General features: G+C 38.6%; 1 protein-coding gene across 4 annotated transcripts in view; it reads left to right on the top strand.

Annotated features, from left to right (window-relative positions):
* Nucleotides 1-22933, top strand: part of HS3ST5 (heparan sulfate-glucosamine 3-sulfotransferase 5) — a 172850-nt gene that overhangs the window by 57027 nt on the left and 92890 nt on the right. For 2 of the 4 annotated variants that reach the window (XM_074036918.1, XM_074036920.1), the window contains exon 2: nucleotides 786-893. The gene's annotated coding sequence lies outside the window, so the exon portion shown is untranslated. Of the gene's footprint in view, nucleotides 1-785; nucleotides 898-22933 lie in introns of all 4 variants that reach the window. The other 2 variants (XM_074036916.1, XM_074036919.1) reach the window with 1 other exon arrangement.

The raw sequence follows: 22933 nt of genomic DNA, 5'->3' as shown, positions 1-22933 counted from the left end.
TGGGTTTCTAGGCCATTATGGACCAAAATAATTTTTTTGTCAACTGCAATTGGATATATATTAGTGAAATGATGTATTAGGGTTCTACAATCTGTTTAGATGTCATATACACTCTTGAAAGTAGCCTGAAATAGTAATTAAATATTACTTTTAAAAAAGAGCTTGGCATTGCTCTGTTTCATTTTTCTCATCTCTTTCTTTTTTTTCATCCCACTAATACAGCACTTTAGTTTTAGAGCAAAACATGTACTCTGCAGCTAGAGAATCAGAATTACTGGTAGCTTATATTCAACTTAGGAAGCAGCAGCAACTGCATAATATATCCAAATAGTAGCAAAGGTAAGAATGATTGAAATAAATAATCATATGACTATCAGCAGGTCTTGAGATACGCAATACATAACATTTTTAAGGAGAGTAACTTTAACCACTCTCACCTAAAAGTCTCAGCAGCCAGATTGGAAACAAGGTTCTGCTATACAAATGTTATTGAAAAGTCCATATGGGCAGCTCCCCGTTTCGTAGCCCATCTCTGATCAAGGGAAATTAACAATTACATATTCCAGGGTTAAGCTCAAATATGATTCCTGCTCTTCCCATGTAAATTGTTCAATAAAGGGACTGGAAGTACCATGAAAAAAGAAAAAGAGAAAGAAATGTTCTTATCATCCACAATATACTTCTCCTTCCAACAGCAAATCTAACCACAGCTGGGAAAGGGCAGCAAAAAGAAACAAACAAAAAGACTCATTGGAAAATCACTTTGCCTCCGTGTCCACCCCCAGGTGCTAAAGCAAGGGACAAACCAAAAGGACAGCCAGCAGGTGAGGAGAGGCCATGGAATACCCGCCAACAAGATAATCATCGCTGGAATAATAGGGACCTGTCTGAATGTAGGTATGTGTGCCGAAGATTTCTGCATGCTCTCGCAGTCCGTTATCTGGCATTCCCTACCTTCATCCGTGTTATATACCTGCCATCTCCTCACTCACAGTCACTCGGAAGCCCCTGGTGGCCCTCTAGCAGGAGGTCTTTCTCCTCTCTTGAGTTTCTAAAACACTGTACAAAATCACTTTAAACTGCCCCCGCTCTACCCTCAGTGTTGCCCATATTGAAACCTTCCCCGTCACTGAAATGGATTCTTTTTTCAAAACAAAAATTTTATTTATTTTCTTTTGTGTGTGTTGTTTTTTGTTTGTGTGTGTGTGTTTATTTTTGGCAAGCTGCAGTTATCATGAAACTGATTCTTATTTCCTAAACACAGAGATCCTTTGTCTTTCCTGTTCGTATTATCTGAAATATCTTTCCCAACTACTCTTTAATAGTTTTAGGTCTGTTTACTCTCGAAGGCGAAACAAAGTCAAAGTCCACCCACATCACAACAATCTTGCCGATGTCCTTATCCCCATTATTTCCCTTCTTCCAAACTTCTGTAGAACTTGTTGTATACCTCCTCTGACATTTGTTGGACAAGCTCTATCGTGCTTTTTATCCATATGTGCATATATCCTGTGTCCTTGGTGTAACAACTGTTTCTTTCTGGAAAAGACAGGATCTGTTGTGTTTTTGTATACCAGAATCCAAGAAGAGGGGAAACCAGCATGTCATGAGCTGCTGTGATGGAGTGAGGCAGCACAGGGAAGTGGCTCAGAGCATGGACTCTGGAGTTAGACTGCCTGCATTTGAGATCCTGCTCAACCAATTACTAGCTGGGTGATCTTGGCAAGGTTTTTTGTTAAAACTGTTAAGCCTTAATATCTTTAAAATAGGAATAATAATACTATGCATTTCATTGAGTTGTGATTAAATGAGTTGATTAGAACAATATCTGACACACATTAAACACTCAAAATTATTACTTACTACTGTGTCAACAGTAATATCCCATCTTAATTTTCTTCATAATGCTGTAAAATATATGGCATTCTTCCCATCCTCAAAACAGAAACATTGTGTCCCTGGATAAAAATAGTAAAGGAAGCAGAATCAGAACTAAAGTTTCTGGTCTTAAACCCTAGGCTGTATCATTCTGAACATTGTCTCACACACATGTGCATAGTGACCAGTTGCTATTAATAACAATAAAATTTATTCCTCGCCAGCCACACACGGTGGCATGTGCCTGTAGTCCCAGCTGCTCAGGATACTGAGGCAGGAGAATGGCTTGAGCCCAGGAGTTTAAGGCCACAGTGAGCTGTGATCGCACCACTATACTTCAGTGTGGATGACAAAGTAAGACCCTGTCTCAAAAAGAAAAAAATTAATCTTTTCTGTTCTTATAGTTTTAAACTAAAGTATGCTGAGATGTCACTGTTTTATATTAAAAAATAATCAGAAGATGAAATGTTTCCACTTAACTGTAAATACCTTTTTTTAGTGGACTAATTCAAATGGGATGGAGTCATAACTACATTTTTTTGTCTAACTCAGAGGCTGAAATGCAACTCAACAAGTATTTTATGTTCTGAGGCACTGAAGGAAAAGGAAGGAGAAAAACCAAATGGTTATTCCTACCCTAGGGTATTTTAAATCTGGGTGACTCAGTAATGGAAACACAGCAGAAACACCGAACACAATTTAACCACTCATTCCTAGGTTCACTGTGAGATTGATCCTTTTGCTGTCCCTCCCTCAGCCTGTGTAATAGTGCAGGTTGGATACAGTATCAGTGTCTATAAAAAAATAACATTTCGGGATTTGGTGGAATATGCCATTTAAAAGTAAGCTATTTATATGAAGTAGTTTTAAAAGTATTTTATTCTATTTGAAAGTGTTTTGGAGAATTTACAAAGACCTTGGTTAAATGGAACATACCAGCCTCTCTTGGAATCACTTTATCGTCTAGAAAATCATTAAGTCTTGTTCTTGTTACTTGCAAAATTCCTTGGCTGCTGCTGTTTCTTTGTGCATCGGAAGTTCTGAGCGCTGTGCTGGAATGTGGCAGATGACTGATAAATCCTTAGATTATTGGTAAATATTTTACCACCCTACTGATACATTAAGTATACTGTGCCCCCCAGCCCAACACGGAATTCCAGAGTCACTTCATGCTCTCAGTAGACCTAAGGAAAGTACCTTTAGTGAAGATGACTAAGACTAGGGATTAGAAGGATGAGCAGTTTTGAACACTAAACCTTATTCTAGGTATTTTTACTTTATTATTTTTATTTTTTAATTTTTTAATATTTTTAGAGATGGGGTTTCGCTGTGTTACCCAGGCTGATCTTGAACTCCTGTCCTCAAGGGATCCTCCCACCTCAGCCTCCCAAGTAACCGGATTATAGGCAGGAGCCAGCATGCCTGGGTTAGGTTTTTAACTTTACACACATCATTTCATGTAATCCTCAAATAACTCTATGAAGTAGGCGTTGTTGTCCCCATTTACCAACAAGGAAGCTAAAATCCAGAGAGTTTACCTAATATATTTAAAAATCACAAAGCTGGTGAGAAAGAATTTCTGGTGCAAGTCTAATCCAAAGACCAAACCAACGACGAGCAGTCATGGGGGTGAAGTGAGTGCCAGGTTCAGCGTCCTAAGGCAGGTACTCTGCTCTGACATTGACGTCAAGTTGCCTCAGGCATTAAGATGAACTTCCTCATGCTTCAGTTTTCTCATTTCACTTGATATTACTATGAAGATCAAGATATTTTATTTGTGAAATAGCTTTGAAATGATCAGAAGTGCTATAAATATTAATTATAGTTGGGTTTGGTAAATACAAACATTGAAACAAAACATCCCCGAAGGATTTGAAAACCCTGGCAGGTGATGGGGAGGAAGTGGAAGTAATAACATGAAACAAAGACGAAAGATGTAGAAACCCCATGCTCATGCAGATATTCTGGGAGCAAATCTAGACAAGATTGCCCCTAGTGACATAGCACTGATGCTGACCCAATGCTATGCAGTTCTCAGTTACTAAGTGGCAGTTACCCTTATATATTAGATCATATTTTAAAATGTAGGTATAATGGCCATGATCGCTAAACCAAGGACTGGACATAGGACAAAACATTAAACATCAGAACTGTTGCATATGGAGCCCTGTACCTTGTATAAGGAACAGTTGTATGGCAAGCTCTTCATTTGGAGCATTAAGAGTAATGCTATCCATCCATACGTCGTTTTAAAAGTACATTGCACCTCCTAGCATCCCTGAAACACCCCAGGAACCTCAATGGGATACAGGCTGGTGCTTCTTGGAACAATCTCTTTAACAGTTTTTCAGAGGAATTAATGACACTTCAAGTTACGGCTGATGACTGGTTTTGACCTTGTAGATGTTGAAGGGAAGTAAATGTATTTGATGAGTTATTAAGCACATGCTTCAGTTATTATGATAGTAAAAACAGCTCAGTCTTATAAAACTGTGAGGCGCTTTCTGTTTCTTAGCACTTAATTGCATTCCTACCGAGTTTAGATAATGTCATTAATCTCAGCATGTGACATAGTATATTTATTTAGATTTAAGAAAATTACCCAAATTTCTTTCTGTTCTTTTGTTTACACTTATATAAGCTTATTTCAGAATTACTTACTCGATTTTTTAAGAATTGTATTTTAACTCAAATGAGAACAGACAACTTAACCAATACTTTAGACGACATTTTAGAAGTCAAAAAGAAGTTAAGAAACCAGTTTTAGATGTCCTTTGTCAAAGCCTGCCTAGAGGAGGCCCCTGCTTCCAAGATATACTGCTGAGATGGAGAATCTGTGATCCATTGCTCAATTTCATCTGGCCAATTTCAACTGTCAAGTATTTCTAAAAATATAGGCCTATGACAATAACACATTGGACTTTGTTCATAGCCTTCTTAGTATTTGCAGTTTATCATTATTGTTAATTATTAAGCATTTTGATGGCAGGATGGGTTGCAAGAATAATGATCACAGTCACACAGCAACAAATGGCTAATTTAGGGGTATAGTCCTCAGTTTCAAAGGTATTTTGTAAACTGTAAGTCACTATACAAATATTATTTATAGGAATAATTTTTATAATACCAAATTATGTTTTTCTGCAAGATAGTGAAACATAATAGAGAAAAAAATCCTACATATCTTACTTTAAAAGTATTCATGAGCATGTGTTCTTCTACATATAACAGGATGACTGTGAGAAGACTCATGAGAATTATAATAATATCTGCTCTTAATAAAGTACCTGCTGTATGCCTGACACTTTAAAATGGATCATTCTTAGTCTTCAGAACATTACTGCAAGGAGATTTTGTGATCTTCTTATACAGCTGAGAAAACTGCAGCTAAGATAGGTTCATAAGTAGATTAGTAAACTAATAAGTCGTAGAACCACAATTCAAACCCAGATCTTTTAGACCCCATGCTCTTCAACTATAAGAGAAGCTAGGAGGCAAGGAGTGAAAAAGAAAAACTCTCAAATAGAAGCAATGATTGACAGATAAATTAATTAATTAGTTAATTAATATTAGCTACCATTTATTAACAGGCCAGGTACTGGGTTAGGTGCCTTAGGGACCTTAAATTCATTATCCTAGTAAACAGCTCAAAATAATTCATTCATCTCAGATTTTTCAAATAAATTAGAAATTAATATTCTTATTTGCCTTATGAGATGTTTAACATTCAAAGACATTGAGTAACTGACACAAAATGGCACACCTGGTGAAGAGCAGATCTAAGTTACCAATTCAGGTCTTGTCAAGTTCTAAAAATCCATATTCTTTCTATTAAATAATATTACATGCTAAAATATGTGTCTTATTTATACAATAAAGACTCTGGACTACTGTGTACTTACCTTTTTTTCTTTTAACTTTTTCTTGGGATGATTTCAGTTGTATTTGAAACTTACCGAGCTTTATGATATTAAGGAACTTTCAGATAGTTAGTATTGGTTTGACGAATATGGACTGGTTTGTGTTTATTCTAATGCTTCCCATGATTTCTGAGACAGATTTTTACATTATAAATCTCATGTGTTCAATTTGTATTTCATAGTCTACAATTTCACTAAGAACTTTTAAAATGAAAGAGAATGTATTAAACTCAGGAAAACTGCCTCACATATGTAAATTGTTGCTCTGAAATACCACAAGTCACAAATACAACTGAATAGCTTTCATTCTAATCATATAAGAAGCCTAGAACAGCATTTTTTGTTTTTTGTTTTTTGTTTTTTTTTGAAATGGAGTCTCCCTCGTCGCCCAGGCTGGAGTGCAGTGGCGTGATCTCGGCTCACTGCAAGCTCCGCCTCCCGGGCTCAGGCCATTCTCCTGCCTCAGCCTCCCGAGTAACTGGGACTACAGGTGCCCGCCACCACACCCAGCTAATTTTTTGTATTTTCAGTAGAGACGGGTTTCACCGTGTTAGCCAGGATGGTCTCGACCTCCTGACCTCGTGATCCACCCGCCTCGGCCTCCCAAAATGCTGGGATTACAGGCGTGAGCCACCGCGCCCGGCCTTAGAACAACATTTTGCAGTCATTCACTAAACAAGTGTCCATTGACAGCCAACTATTTTTATAGTGTTGTGCTGGGGACATTGGCCCATAGTAATTCAAAACCCCCTGCCCTCAAAGAACTTTACAAATTCATCAAGGAGAAAAGGCAGGGTAACCATTAAATAACAAAAGCCAAAGTTACATAATATTGCAATGGTGAAATTAAGCACGCTTTAAAAAAAAGAGTGCTCCAACTTCATGGCTGGAGGTGCTGACTATGGGTTGAAGTGGTCAGAACGACTCCAGAAAGGAAGGTAACTGGATCAGCAGAGAGGATGGACAGCACTGGTCAGGCAGGTGCAGGTGGTGCAGGTGGCCAGGAAGCAGATGCATTTATTGTTCTGAAGGTTTGTGCAGGGGAACTGGAGAAGACTGGAAAAGGAAGTGAGGCCAGACAGCCAAAGGCTTTGATTTTAGCTAAAGACTCTGGCCTGTGGCCTCCAAGTGATGGGGAGTTGTTGGACACTTCTGAGCAGGGGACTGACATCATTAAAGTAGTCCTTTAAAAAAGATTAATCTGGCAGGACTAGGCAGGATGGATTAGTGGAAAAAGAACAGGACCAAAGAAACTACTGCAATAATTCAGGTATAAGGTGATGAGGTTCTGGGCAGAAGTGACAATAGGAACAGAAGGAAAGAAATAAATGTAAGAGATAGTGCAAAGGAAGACATGACAGAAGGTGATGACTAGATGTGGGAGGAGAACAGACAAAATACACTAATTTTAAATCCTATTTGGAAACTTTTATAGTTTATAACGTGTATAGAGTTCATGAGACATTATATATAATATTCCTGGCCTGAGATGTCATTGGATCCAAGGAAGATGTTGCTTTTACTCGACGTAGCATTTATTTTAGCAAAATCTAAAGGAAACTGCTGCATTTTAAGAGATAATAAATTCTATTATAAAAATTACTGAGAGAATAATTTTATCTTTATGTCACAATAATAATAATAACTGCAGTTACAGAATGGCAGCACAATTAGATGAAAATTCAGCTAAACAATGTTTCATTTACCTCCAAAATTCTATTTTATTAATTTAGCTGTTGTTATATTTTCTACCAAATTGGCTTTTTTAAAGTGTGAATTAATTAAGTCTAGACTGGATTATTTTCCGAAATATGTTAACATGATTTTCCAGTAACTTGGGGGTTTTTGTGTCTTCATTTTAGGAATAATTCCACTGTCTTCAATATATCTTTGTATAATAATTACATTACTTTCCAAGTAGAAAAATGGAACCGTAGAGAAAGTGATTTTATGATTTATCCGAAGTAGTGTGAGAGGTCAAGAATCTCTTCCTATGGGTCCAGTGGACTATATATTAATAGATTAAAAAAAATTAGAAAACAAGTAATATCATTTTTGATTGCTTATACTTAGTGAAAATATTGAGCGCCAGGCAAATGCAACCTTCTTCCCTAACTAACACACACACACACACACACACACCCCATTGCATTACATATATAATATATATAATACAACTTCAGGAAGCAAGTGTCATTTTAGAATTACTTAGATGCTGTTTTTAATGCATCAGGTAAAACGTATCGTGGTTTCTAATATTAATTCATTCTCTACTTAGCATTGTTAAAAATATTTATGATCTAGTGTAGAGCAAAACATATTGTTATCCATTTTCCCAGCTTTGATATAAAAGCATTCTTCAGTTGTTTCCTAAGGAGAAATGTTGTCAAAGTTTGATGGTAATTTATGTTGTCAGTCCATTAAGTTGATTTTATGGCAGCCAACACAACTATTGTCCATTTATGAGAAACCCGAGGACCACTCTAGGTCTCCACGAAGGCTGTTTGATACCTGCCCTCTCATATCGCTGACCTTGAGGGGAGTTGAGTTTGGTAATTTATGGCAAACACCATCTAGGAAGACCCATTTGCAAGATTCACTGTCATTTAGTGCTAAATGATCATTGCTGAGTCCAGAGACAATCTGAGCTCCTGACAGAGCAATCCCATAAAAAATATTGCCTACCCACCCAGGTGTCCTTTCCAATTATCTGGAGTAGAAATTAATACTTTTAAAAGCTGCTAGTTTTTGAAAGGTTATTACAATTTATTCCAGCGGTTTCTTTTGCACATTATGATGAATTAGTTTATTACACCATTATTTTCCATGTCAGCTTTTTAGAAGATTGAACCATAATGTTGAAACATTAGTGTGAATGGCAAACATACTATTTTACAGCTGAGTAATATATTTCTTTGAGAAAAATGTGCTCAGTTTTTAATAACAGGTAATTTTATGTTTATGTTCCCTAATGCTGTTGTCAGATATTATTTATTTCTTTTCGGTAAGAACTAGAGAACTTCCTTTTAAAATGTTAATGGTGCATTAGACAGATTTTAGAGTCATAGTAAGAATATATTACTGAAAAATAGAAAATATAAATTGTAAGTGTTTTTCCCTGAAAGCTAATATTTTCTAAGGTTTTCTTGACACCGATTTAATATATAGTTACTTCCAGGGAGAATCATACTTCTTTCTCAATATTTTCTCTAAATATAGTTGGGTGAGGGTGGATTTCTAATTCATTTTTCTGAGATCTCAAGTTTTTCTTTAATGAAACTTCTTTATCTTAAATGACTGGCTTCATATGTCATTTGGAAGTATTTTGTAAAATAATATGAATTAGCACTTTGATAGAGATTTATTTTAGTTGTTCTCCATTCAATGTCTACTAGGATACTGAGAAAGTATTAGTAATTTCCTATTTAACCAGGTATTAAAAATAATCATGTTGTCGACAAAGATTGATTAGAAGTATTCTAAAAGGTACCCTGTATACCATCTTCATTCATACAGCAAATGCACGCCTATTGCATGCCAGGCATCATACAACTGTGTGGAGTTGAGACACATCCATAACAACATTCTAGAAATGCAATCTTTTTATTCCTCTCACAATTATTTTTATTCCTACAGTTTTTAAAAATGTAATGCAGCTTTACAAAATTCTGAATCTTGTGTAAACTGAGCATGTAAACAAATGCAGTAACACTTCAGAAGTTTTACATTTGCTACCTCCAATCCAACAAGTACTTGCCAAAGGAAATACTGATTTTTGTTTTCTCGTCAAACACATTTGTTTCTTTAGCAAATGTTTGCAATACTGAAGTATTTGTTTTTATTGATATACGACTGGAACAAATGTTAGTTTTAGCAGAATTAAGATTCAAGACATTTCACAAATTTTTCCCATTGTGCCAGAAAATTTTTTTGTTAATGTCTTAGGCTTCAACGAGTTCCAAGTTTCTTTTCCAATTTATATTGAAATCTAACATATACACAGGAAAACGTATACATTGTAAGTGCACAGCTCACTGGATTTCCACAAGGTGAGCCCACCTGTGTAACTAGCACTTGGATCAAGCAACAGAAATCACCAGCATCCAACAAACACTTCTATGTCCCCTTCCAGTTGTCACCTCCCAGCCCTTGCAACCACTCTCCTGACTCATGACACTATAGATTAGATTTTCCTGTTTTTATGAACTTGATATAAACATAGTCATAACTTCTGCTTGGTATAATGTTTTTGGCATTTATTTACTTGGTTGGTTGTGGTTATACTTTGTTCTCATTGTTGCATAGTACATTCCATTGTTTAAATATATTTTACTTACCCAGCCTACTATTGATAATCACTACCTTGATTCTAGTTTGGGGTTATTGCAAAAAAAAGTGCTACTGTGAGCATTATTATACATGACTTTTGGCAAAATATGAAAGCACCTCCGTTGGGTCTATTCCAAGGAGTGGAATGGCTGGGCCACAGAATAAATAGAAGTTCAGCTTTCATAGATATGGCCAACCAGTTTTCATGAGTTACTGGTAGTCTCACAGTTACTAGTTATTTTCCTTTGGACTTCAGGCTTAGACATAACTGGGAAGAATTGGGTAAATAACTTCTAGGTTTCTCTCAGGCCTAAAATTCTGTAATTCAGTACTTGTTTACAGTGGAGAGCACTGGCATAGATTTCAACAAAAGGCAGATAATGAGAATCTGCTATTTGGTTTTCTACTATATTTCTCTATTTGCATTTGCATCTGGATTTGACTGTTAATAAACATGTGAAGTCACATTTTATGATAAATAAATGAGATTACAGCACTGAATGCAGAAAACGTGAGAAGTTTTTTCTTTTGCCCAATTATGTGCTTCCCTGTAATACAGAACATTTTTTGCCAGGCTGATGGTAATAACTAGCTAAATGCAATGCCTTCTCTTCAGGGTTCCTGGTTATTCTCACTGGAGCAGAGCAGGAACTGTGTGTATGCACGGTATTTTGCAAAGAACAATTCCTCAATACATTTTGGTTGAACGTATTTATCCATTTTGTCAAATGGTTTTTTAAGAGCTTTGGGGATTGCATAGAATCCTAGCTCTGCCAACTGACTTTTGCCAAGTGCTTCCTCTCCCTTAGCCTCATTTTCTTGGTCTGTTATGTGGAAAAAATAATAGTCCCTGCCTCCCAGATCACTGTGAGAACAAAATGACATAGCAAACATGAAGCACTTCACACATGTTAATAATAATAAATAAAGTCTACCCATGATAAATACTCAGTAAGTATTGGGTGGTGTTATAGATGTTTTTCAATTTTAAGATGAATATTCTTCCAACCTTTGCCTAAGATACTAAAGATTCTGCTGCTCATAATTTATGCGTAGACAGACATGCTATATAATCAACTAGTATCTGACAATTAGATTTTATTCTTTCTTTTATTAATATTTTCACAAATATTGGTTGAGCACCTTCTATGTCCTATGCACTATGTAAGACACAGGGATTCCACCAGAAACAGTTCAGACACTGTCCACAGGCATGCAAAGCTGTTGAGGCTTGCAAGTCCACAGACAGTTACAGTGCCATGGGACCAGGCATGAAGGGAGGATCCAGACACAATGAGTTTGCACAGGGGAGGCGCTCCTTCACTTCAGGAAGGTTTCCTGAAAGAAGTGACAGCTCCATTGACAGCTGATGGATGCAAAGGAGTTAATCAGGTTAGGGAGAAGTAAGGGATGTACAGAAACAAGAATGCAATAGGCAGAAGAGGCAGCATTAGAGAACAGGAAGATTTCAACAAAGCCTGAAGCTTAGAAGCCTAGGTATGGGAGGTGATGGGGGAAGGAAAAGTGTCAGAAAGAAACAGGTAATGCTAAAAAAGCAAGCATTAAGGTTTTATAGGCTGAACTCTTGGACTTGGTACTTTATCCTGAGGGTAGTTAGAAGCCACTGATGGTTTCATTATTTTTAATTTGTAAATTAAAGTATGATTGGCAAATAGAAATTTTATATATTTGTGGTCTGTGTAATATTTTGACGTATGTATACATTGTGAAACGATTAAATCAAGCTAATTAACTTATCACCTCACATATTTATCATTTATTGTTATAAAAACATTTAAGGTCTACTTTCTTAGCAGTTTTTGAGTGTACAGTACACTGTTATGAACCATAGTCACCACACTGTGCAATAAATCTCCCAAACTTATTTCTCCTATCTAACTGAAACTGTACCATTTGACCAACATCTTTCCATCCCCCTGCAACTCCCAGCCCCTGGCAACAACCATTATACTCTCCGATAAGCCATTAAATGGATTTAAATGTGAGTGTCTTGATCAGATGTGTATATTAGGAGCAAAGTAAAGAATGAATTGAATGGGAATGAGACAGGAGGCAGGAAGACCAGTTAAGAGGTTGGGGCAGTAAACAGAGTAGAAAGTTATACTGGTCTGAATTCAGGTCTCAGCAATGGGAACAGGGAGAAGAGGATGGGTAGAAAGTAGAAAGTATCACACTTGGGAATCTAGGATGGTACCTGTAATTCCATCCTGAACAGTGGAGTGGATAGTCATGGTAGTCATGGAAGGAAAAGCTGCAGAAGGAAGAGAAGGTAAGGGGTGGAAGACAGTGTATTTCACTGGGCATGTTAAGGTTGAAGTGCCTGTTATTATCTAAATGCAGAAGACATGTAAGTGTTGAATAAATAGCGTTGAGTTCAGGTGAGAAATCTTTTATGAAGATGTAACTAACATGGTAATTACAGCATCCTTGGACACAGAACAGGTTGCTGAAGCAGAGCTTGGAGCGAGAGGAGAAAGGCCTATAACAGAGCCCCGAGGAAAAGCCATATTTAAGATAATAAGTGGAAGAAGAGAAACTTCAAAGGACACTGAGAAGGAATAGCTACAAAGGTGGTAGGAAAATGTGAAGAGGGGATTATCATGATGACCACTGAGATGAAATATTTCTAGAAGAAGGGAATGAATGGTCAATAGTGCCAGATGCTGCCAACATGTGAAATAAGCTGGATATCAAGAAGCGTAACACCAGATTTGTCAAAAAGGAGATCTGTGGCAACTCTGCTTAGAAGAGGCTGGCTTTGAGCAAACCAGGGTACAAATAATAAGTGGAACCACAACTAAAAGTTGATGAAATTCCAGGTAAATGTGATTCCTCAACAGCATACTACATAGTTATATATTTAAGTGAGTTACACTATCTATTGTCTGTTAAATACATATATTTAAACTTAAGTACAACTACAAAATACATACCAGTTTTGATCACAACAGCTTTTCCATCACTGTTTTGACATTTACCTTTGAATCATGCATACGTTCTTTAGAAGAATATGAATTTTATGCCCCAATCCAATTGTTAGAAATTTGCCTCGTGGTGAAACTCAGCTGCAGATTCTGAAGAACCAGGAATGGGATGATGGAGAAAATCCTCTTTGGAGAAATTCCTTTTGGAGATTTTTTGTTAATTTGGGAAAGAATAGGATGTGGAAGCTTAGTGTAGAGGGATTCCACATGGAAGGAAAGGTCTTGTCCTTGAGTGAAAAGAGTCAGACTCAGAGAATAGACTCCTTGGAAGAAAAGTCGGTGATTCATTATTGTGAGTTAAGAGAAGACATGCTATAAATCACAAGCAGGGGAAACACGGTTCTGCTTTCTCTGCCCTGTTCCACTGTTGAAAATTAATTTTCCTCAGGATTTTTTTTTTCCTGGTGGCTGTTACAGTATCATCCACCCAGACTAGCTTATTCATCTCTGCAGACAGTTCCTGTTGGTGCACCAAGGTAGAAGCCTAGCAAATTAGTTTAGGGGATTGTAGGAACTCTATGTGAAAGCACTGCTTCCATTTCAATCTATAAATGTAGGGTGTGTTTATTACCACATTTCACACGAAGCCCAAGCTAGGCCAGTATGTGATATTTGTGTTTAGAAGAGATTCGAAGGGATAGTGTTTGGGTAATTTTCCATTAAAAAATATATATTATGTCACTTAGGTGTGTGATATAATGAGTCCCTTCATGAACTCTGCATCGTCACAGGGTGGTTTTGTTGCTTCAAGGGTAGTTGAGGTCAACACTGTAATTTTATCTGTTTTATGGAAAGGGAAAGTCAGAATTTGAGAAATTAAGTCATTTGCCTAAGTACACATCTGGTAAGTAACAAGACCTGGATTCAAAACCAGGTTTTTTCACAGCAGCCTGGTAGGAACTGAAGAGTAGTGTGCTCGTCTTTTTTTCTTTTTTTCTCTTTTTTCCAAGTTTTGAATCCATTGGCTTGATTAACAGAAGACTAATGTTTTTGTTTTCTAATTCTACCACGGACTTCACTTTACTCTCTATTCTTTTTCTTCTTTCTTCTTTATATTTATTTGTATCCTACTATTTATATCTCTGCAGGCCACTTAAAATTGGCATAGGGGATGAATAAGAGGACACTTTATTAAGTCGCAAGATAATGTAGTCATTAACAAAATTTGTATCATAATAAAATACGATATATAAGAAGTAGAGTTAAATACATTAGCATTAAGCACGAGAGATATTGTTCTGCAAAATAATTAGCATAAATTTGTTCAACAAATACGTCTCAAGCACCTCCTACTCTTAGGGTTCGTCTCTGTGCTGGGTCAATGGCAGTGCACAGAATGCATGGCCTGCCCTCCGGGAGCAGACATTCCAGCTGTGGGTGGGGTGCTGGAGGGGAGGCAGGCAGTCATATGTAACCAGCGCAGTCAGGAAAGATAAGGCAAACTCAAATGGATAGAAGATGCCCAGAGGATGGGAGGAGAGAGGCTGCCTTCTTATGCATGGCAGTCAGGGAAGACTTATCAGTGAGATGACATTGGACAGAGGCCACAGGAAGCAAACCCTGCCCACATCTGCATGAAGCACATCCCAAGAAGGGGCAACATGACCAGGAAATGCCAGAGACGGGAACTTGCTACGTGTTTATGTGCCCCTGCTCCTGCCTTCCCCCAAGCAAAGTGAGCAGACGAAGTGGGTGAGGGGAAGGGAGAATGGCAAGAGACTAAATCAGATGTGATGGAGCGCAGTAATCTGACTTGTACGGGCAGGTACAAGCCCTTCAAGGATTTATTCAAATATGTCACAGTTACAATGAATATTGTTTTGATACATCTAATCTATGTCTTTTTTAAAACTGATTTCAAAAACAATAGACGTGGGGTCTTGCTATGTCGCTCAGGTTGGTTTCAAACCCCTGGGCTAAAGCAGCCTGCCTGCCTCAGCCTTCCAAAGTGCTGGGATTACAGGTGTGAGCCACCACACTCGGTCCCAATCCAAGGTTTACCACCTTGCTTCTCTTTTGGGTTCCTTTTTCAGCTCTGAATAGTGCCAGCTGGAATATTGAGCAGGATCAGAAAATAAGCATGCTTTCACCCACCTCGCCTTCCCACTGAGGCAGGCAACAATAATTGATCACAGATTTCTCTAGTCACACTGCAAAAAGTAAGAGCTGGCCAAGAAATGAACCATTCCAGACATAGCCTTGAATACTCAGACATCTCCTTTCCCTTCTTACCTCTCCTTCATAAATAGAATGCAGTCCCAAGAGCCAAACCTTCAGCATCTGGATTTGCCTTTGCTTCTGCCCACTTGTCTGAGACCCAGGAACTAAAACTTCCTGCAATCCTGTCTGCTCCCCACGAAACCCCCTCCTGGTCCTGTGCGCATTCAGTCCCCCTGAGCCCCCTAGATAACCCTTCCCTGCTCACCATTGTCCAGTTGAAGAGATGTGAACAGCGAAGAGCTAAAAGCAAAATAATCTTGGCCTTTCTGCATCTTAGTTTCCTCATCTGCAAAATGGGCCTCACCATGCCCAGCCTGCAGGATTGTTGTGAGTACTGAGATAGTAGCTATTAATAAGGTGACTGTAGCTGACACCATATGAGTCCTTGATCTCATCAGAGGAAAAGAGAGGAGAAAAGAGAGCCCCAGGAACTTGAAACAGAAGAAACCAAGGTGTAAATTACTCACATTTTGTACTGGCCTCCTAGTTTCACCACACTGCCTCTTCTGTCATACCTCACTGAGCACAGAAGAGCAAATGAATGAGATAAGACAGAATATGATTGGCCAGGACAGAAATTTCATCTCTCCACCAATATGGTGCGATGGGAGTCTGCCCCACTGAGAAAACGAATATGAAGATAAGCTTGAAGCAAATCTTGCCATGGAGAGAGGATGTGATTTTTCAGCAGGTGGGTGGGAAAAAGGAGGGGATCAGTGCAAATGTAGAAACAAGCCATTTATAAAATTAGGAAATATAATGGAATTCCAATAGAGCATGTAAATATTTTCACCTATACCTATTGTTATTTAATGGGGATTAGTGGACTTATTAAATTAGCTATCCTGGATCAGGGCTGACCCCGGTTTAGGACCTGGCACTACCGCACCAGCATGGAACATACAAAAGGAGATATCCCAGCTGTTGGTACTGTGAGGAAGTCTAAACCGGGAGACAGACCCCAGGATCCGAACAGCAGCACTGCCCACATTAACAGTACCATGGGCATCAGGCAGTAAAGGGGTGTTTCCGTGAATAAGTTAAATACTGCAACTGGGAATATTCAAGCTGATAGGTAAAGTCTCAACCATTGGCGGGGGATCAATGGCAAGACTTCAACTCCTTGTAGAGTCAAGAGGGGTGTCAGGGCTGAGAGGAAGACTAGGACCAGCCCAAAGCAAAATAAAGAGCATGAAAATTATTAGATCCCCAAGCAGAATCAGTTAACAAAATTGGGAGCCAATCATTCAAGACAAGGAAGATTTGGAATCACAGCTGAAGGCACAGGCTGAAGCCTCTAGCAGCAAAGGCTTCATGGGTGCTGAACTTCTACATCCCTCCCAGTGGAGACAGGGACTGACTGCTCAAGGGGCAGGTCACTTGGGATCGCGCCTACACTGGGAGGTTGGACCACAGGAAGAGAAAATGTGTCAAGGCAGAGAACTGAGCCAGCGCTGGCCCCTCTAACTTGACAAACTCCCAGCAAAATCCACTTTAGCCTCTGGACTTTGCTGCCCTGTAAGATGAAATTCCGAGAAGAAAGATGAGAAAAGTAAGTCTGTAGGGTTTCCAGGAGGTTTCACACTCCTCCTTCTTTATAAAAACCAGTTTCTGCTTAGCTCAGGTAGTAACAGAATTATTTCTAATTACCTAAAATTTCTCCTCTAACTGGATTTCGGCAGGAAATGATATCCTCAAAAGCTTAAGTTTCTGGAGTGAAAAATGTAAAAAGTTAAGAATATGGAAGTGTTAACAGTTAATGGATTATCAGAGTGGTATGTGCAGCATAGATGTGTACACTGAGAGAAAGAAGTGTGCACTTACAAGGAATAATTCTTTTTCTTCAAAAATAGAAAATGCATGCTAATATTGAGAATAGAAACAAACTTATTTTGCATAAGAAACATAAATTTATGGCCAGGTGCAGTGGCTCATTCCTGTAATCCCAGCACTTTGGGAAGCCCAGGCAGGTGGATCACGAGGTCAGGAGTTCAAGACCATCCTGGCTAACACAGTGAAACCCCGTCTCTACTAAAAACTTAGCCAGGCATGGTGGCACGTGCCTGTAGTCCCAGCTACTCAGGAGGCTGAAGCAGGAGAATCACCTGAATCTGGGAGGCGGAGGTTGCAGTGAACCGAGATTGTGCCACCATACTCCAGTCTGGGTGACAGAGACTCCATCTCAAAAATTTAAAAAATAAAAGTAAAAAAAAGAAACATAAATTTGAAATTTGTAGCATATAATTAACCTAGCAACAAAGAATGGGAGATAAGAGTATAGCTGAATGTATTGAATTGAAAAATAATGACCTTAAAAACACTGGCACAATAATTTATATTTTTTCTATTTTAATTTACAGCTTGAGAAGTGTTGATATAATTTTCTACATTGTACATAATTTGGGAGTGTCTTCTTTCAAAGAAGCTTTAAATATATTGGAATGTATTGGGCAACCGTTAACTCAGAAGCAAGGGGTTGTCCATCTATTGGCTTCCAGAGAGAGGTTGCACTGGTTCATTTAGGCAACTGGAATCCCATTTACCAGAAAGCTAATCAACAAGATGGCTAGTTACATTTATGAGTTTTTCTTTTAGAGGCATTTAGTTTCAGTCCCACAGATGGTAGCTGCAGACCATTAGTTTCTGAGCCAAGCTTTTCAGTGTCCTATTGTACTTAGCAAGATTGCTATTGCAGCAACACAATTATTCCAAATTCAGTGAGAGTCAGCGGGCCTAAAACAAAGCTATGCTGTAACCATTTAATCCCAGCTCACCTTCCCCCTTTGGTGGATAAACAATCAAACACCTGCTGAATTCTGTTCCGTATAATGAGAACATCTGAGCAACAAAGATCAAAGAACACTGACATTTGATCTCTAAGTAAAACCCTATTATAAAAAAGGATTTTTATTATGTGGTGTTGGATAGCTATTTTGTGGGTCAGATCATGCTGGGACAAATAAACAACACCAAAAAATCCTAACTCAGCGTGATTAATTTGTAAGGCAGGGGTCACTCCTTTGCCTCAGCATCAACATTTTTGAGGGCTTCATTCTATCAGAGTCAGCCATCTTTTGAATGACTTGAAAAACAGTCATTTAAAATGTACAGGGGCAAGCGAATATGTGCTTTCTGGTTTTTTATTCATGCTTTTAAAAAAGCAGTAAAAATGCAAGGCGAGAGGATATTAAGGATGTTTATCTTTCTAGTTACACTAGAATTCCCACTTTCAAGAACAACCAAAATAGTTTAAGCTTTGAAAATGTCCAAAACACAAGTTGTCCAATGTAATTCACATAAGACAATTTGACGATTCTTTCTGGGGTTTCTTTTCATGGTTGTAGTGAATAAATAAATATGAGCACAAATGATAATGCTTTCTTTCAGCATTTTATTATAATTGCTGAATACATCTCCTACACTCAGGCATTAACTCCTTCTCTGAACCTTTTTTTAAAACATATTGCATGTACGCTATAGAATGCAAATCCTCCTTTCCTTCTCCCATCACACCCAGACAGCTTGTGCAACCCGACTTCATAAAACCTCTCTCAAATGAAAATGAAATAGGGCTTTCACCTCCAGTCCTTCATATAAAGGTCTAATTGAAACAGCTTTCCCCAGATTCTCTTCTCTGTAAAGGGCACTTGTACTATTCCTCACATATGAAGTAAATACTTATTTTGATGTATTTAGTCAAAAGGGCAGCTGGGTCTCTATACGTTTGCTTATGAGATTGCCTGTCTTAGAAAACTTTAAGAAGTCAAACATTGAACAACAATCATTTGGCACTGTGTGCCACTGGAACTTAATAGAGCTCTATGGTGTTTTTTATGTTAGCAGTTGTGTAAACGTAGGCTATGTGACATCTAGATCTGTGTGAATATCACGGTGTGCACAAATAACAGTACAGATTATAAACAAACTTAACAGGACATCCAAAGCCTTAATTGTATTGAAAGTGTTGTTAAATTAATTCCATTGACGTGACAATACTGAGCAGAAGACTAGTTTTCAGTAAAATATTTAATGATCATCAAGAAAAACACAGTCATTTCCTACTCCCTATAGAATACAAATTCTTGTATTTAAAATTAACACTAGCCAAAAGTACCAGAGCATCCTCCTAACATGAATAGCCTCAGTTATCTTTTGGCTAAATGTGGATCTAACCAACAAAGGGAAATCATTTTAAGCCTGTCTCTTCTTGATATGAGAGGATGCAGAATTACCACAATTTTGGACAGTGTTTTCAATCATTCAGGACTACTTTTGAGAGTTGATAAAAACTAAACTTTCGTATATGTGTATTACACTTTTCTCCATGTAATATCAAAGAGGTGATATACCCCAGATTTAAAATTTCTGCTGACCTGCGAAATTTTTTTAAATTTTTTAAATTTTACTTCAAGTTCCAGGACACATGTGCAGAATGTGCAGGTTTGTTACATAGGTGTATATGTGCCATGGTGGTTTGCTGCACCTATCAACCCACCATCTAGGTTTTAAGTCGTGCATGCATTAGGTATTTGTCCTAATGCTCTCCCTCCCATTGCCTCCATCCCCCAACAGGCCCTAGTGTGTTGTGATGTGCCCCTCCCTGTGTCCATGTGTTCTCATCGTTCAACTCCCATTCATAGTGGGAACATGTGGTGTTTGATTTTCTGTTCCTGTGTTAGTTTGCTGAGAATGATGGCTTCCAGCTTCCTCCATGTCCCTGCAGAGGACATGAACTCATCCTTTTTACGGCTGCATAGTATTCCATTGTATATGTGCCACATTTTCTTTATCCAGTCTATCATTGATGGGCATTTGGGTTGGTTTCGAGTCTTTGCTATTGTGAATAGTGCTGCAGTAAACATGTGTGTGCATGTGTCTTTATAGTAGAATGATTTATAATCCTTTGGGTATATACCCAGTAATGGGATTGCTGAGTCAAATGTTATTTCTGGTTCTAGATCCTTAAGGAATCACCACACTGTCTTCCACAATGGTTGAACTAATTTACACTCCCACTAACAGTGTAGAAATGTTCCTATTTCTCCACAGCCTCACCAGCATCTATTGTTTTGTGACTTTTTAATAATCACCATTTTGACTGGTGTGAGATGGTATCTCATTGTGGTTTTGATTTGCATGTCTCTAATGATCAGTGATGATGAGCTTTCTTTCATATGTTTGTTTGCCACATAAATGTCTTCTTTTGAGAAGTGTCTGTTCATATCCTTTGCCCACTTTTTGATGGGGTTGTTTTTCTTGTAAATGTGTTTAAGTTCCTTGTAGATTCTGGATATTAGAGCTGTCAGATGGGTAGACTGCAAAAATTTTCTCCCATTCTGTAGGGTCCCGGTTCACTCTGATGCTAGTTTCTTTTGCCGTGAAGAAGCTCTTTAGTTTAATTAGATCTCATGTGTCAATTATGGCTTTTGTTTCAATTGCTTTTGGTGTTTTAGTCATGAAGTCGGCATCCCTAAGTCCTGAATGGTATCGCCTAGGTTTTCTTTTAGGGTTTTTGTTTATTATTATTTATTTTTGAGACAGTTTCACTCTTACTGCCCAGGATGGAGTACAGTGGCACGATCTTGGTTCACTGCAACCTTTGCCTCCCAGATTCAAGCGATTCTCCTGCCCCAGCCTCCTGAGGAGCTGGGATTACAGGCATCCGCCACTACGCCCAGTTAATTTTTTAGTAGAGATGGGGTTTCACCATGTTGGCGAAGCTGGTCTCAAACTCCTGACCTCAGGTGACCCCCAGCCTCGGCTCCCAAAGTGCTGGGATTACAGGTATAAGCCACCGTGCCTGGCCTCTTCTAGGGTTTTTATGGTTTAGGGTTTTACATTAAGTCATTAATCCATCTTGAGTTAATTTTTGTATGAAGTGTAAGGAAGGGGTCCAGTTTCAGTATTCAGCATATAGCTAGCCAGATTTCCCAGTACCATTTATTAAATAGGGATTTCTTTCCCCATTGCTTGTTTTTGTCCGGTTTGTCAAAGATCAGATGGTTGTAGATGTGTGGTGTTATTTCTGAGGTCTCTGTTCTGTTTCGTTGGCTGCAGACCTAAGAATTTATAATATCTAGAAAAATGATTTTATGGTACCTAGAAATGAAATTTCCAATTCAAATTACTCTAGAAGTAACGATTTTCTTATATCAAATCATTCTGAAATTATAATTTTATGCATTGAGATGAAGGAGGATGTATCTTCTACAACAGAGATCAAAAGTGACAGAAGCTTACCTTTAAGAGAAGTTTATTTCTCTGCCAGGTGCGGTGACTCATGCCTGTAATCCCAGCACTTTGGGAGGCCGAGGTGGGAGAATCACTTGAGGTCAGGAGTTCAAGACCAGCCTGGCCAACATGGTGAAACCCTGTCTCTACTAAAAATACAAAAATTAGCTGAGCGTGGTGGTGCTTGCCTATAGTCCCAGCTACTCTGGAGGCTGAGGCAGGAGGATCCCTTGAGCCTGGGAGCCAGAGGTAGCAGTGAGCTGAGATCATGCCAGTGCATTCCAGCCTGGGTGACAGAGCAAGACTCCAAAACATTCCCCCACCTCACAAAAAAGGAAGTGTTTTTCTCACTGACCTAACAATTCAGAATGAGTAGTCCAGATTGGTAGTTTGGCCCTGCTCCACTAGGTTATTCCAAGACCCTATTTTCCTGTGCTTCAGTCAAATTCATCTTCATGGTTGAAGTGAGGTCACTGCCATGCCAGTGTCCCTGTGCACAGAGGAGCAGAAATGAAGGGCAAACAACCCTCTTTTAAGTGATGTGGAAGTTGCACACATCACTTCAGCTGACATTCTATCAGTGAGAATTCAGTCCCATGGCCACATTTAGCTGCAAGGGAGGCTGGAAAATAGTCTGTGGCATCCCCATCTGTGTTCATACCCCAAATAGCCAAATAACTACACGCTTTCAAAATCCCATTTAGTCTTTGATTCAGCATATACTGGCTTTTCCATCAAGAGCTGAGATAACTCTTTTGTGCTGGTAATGAGCAAACAGTTCCGATTCCTGACTTTACCCAGAGTGCCCCTACATAGTGTTAGTGTAGTAATAGGATAATGCAGTATAATCTCCCATTCAGAAAAGAAAAAAAGGAAAACACATAGTAGTCCCTGATCCACACCAGTGATGAAAGCTTGCTGCTCAGTGTATTCAGTCATTCTTGAATGCCATAAAGAAATACCTGCAACTGGGTAATTTATAAAGAAAAGAGGTTTAATGGCTCATAGTTCTGCCAGCACAAGCATGGCAGCTTCCCGGGAGGCCTCAGGGAGCTTTTACTCATGGCAGAAGGTAAAGCGGGAGCAGGCATATCACATGGCAGAAGCAGGAGTGAGGGAATGTGGGGAGGTGCCGTATACTTTTAAACAACCAAATCATACGAGAACTCATCAAACATTGCAAAGATGCACCAAGCCAGGAGGGATCAACCCCCATGATGCAAACATATCTCCCCAGGTCCCACTTCCACCGTTGGGAATTACAATTCAACATGAGATGTGGGCAGGAATGAATATACAAACCATATCACTTAGGAACAGCCTCCCTGCTCTTCTAGGGGCTGATGCCCT

Source organism: Macaca fascicularis, chromosome 4 (genome assembly GCF_037993035.2).
Source record: "Macaca fascicularis isolate 582-1 chromosome 4, T2T-MFA8v1.1".
NCBI lineage: Eukaryota > Metazoa > Chordata > Mammalia > Primates > Cercopithecidae > Macaca > Macaca fascicularis.
The sequence above is the reverse complement of the archived record's forward strand: the minus strand, read 5'-3'. Positions and strand labels throughout refer to the sequence as shown.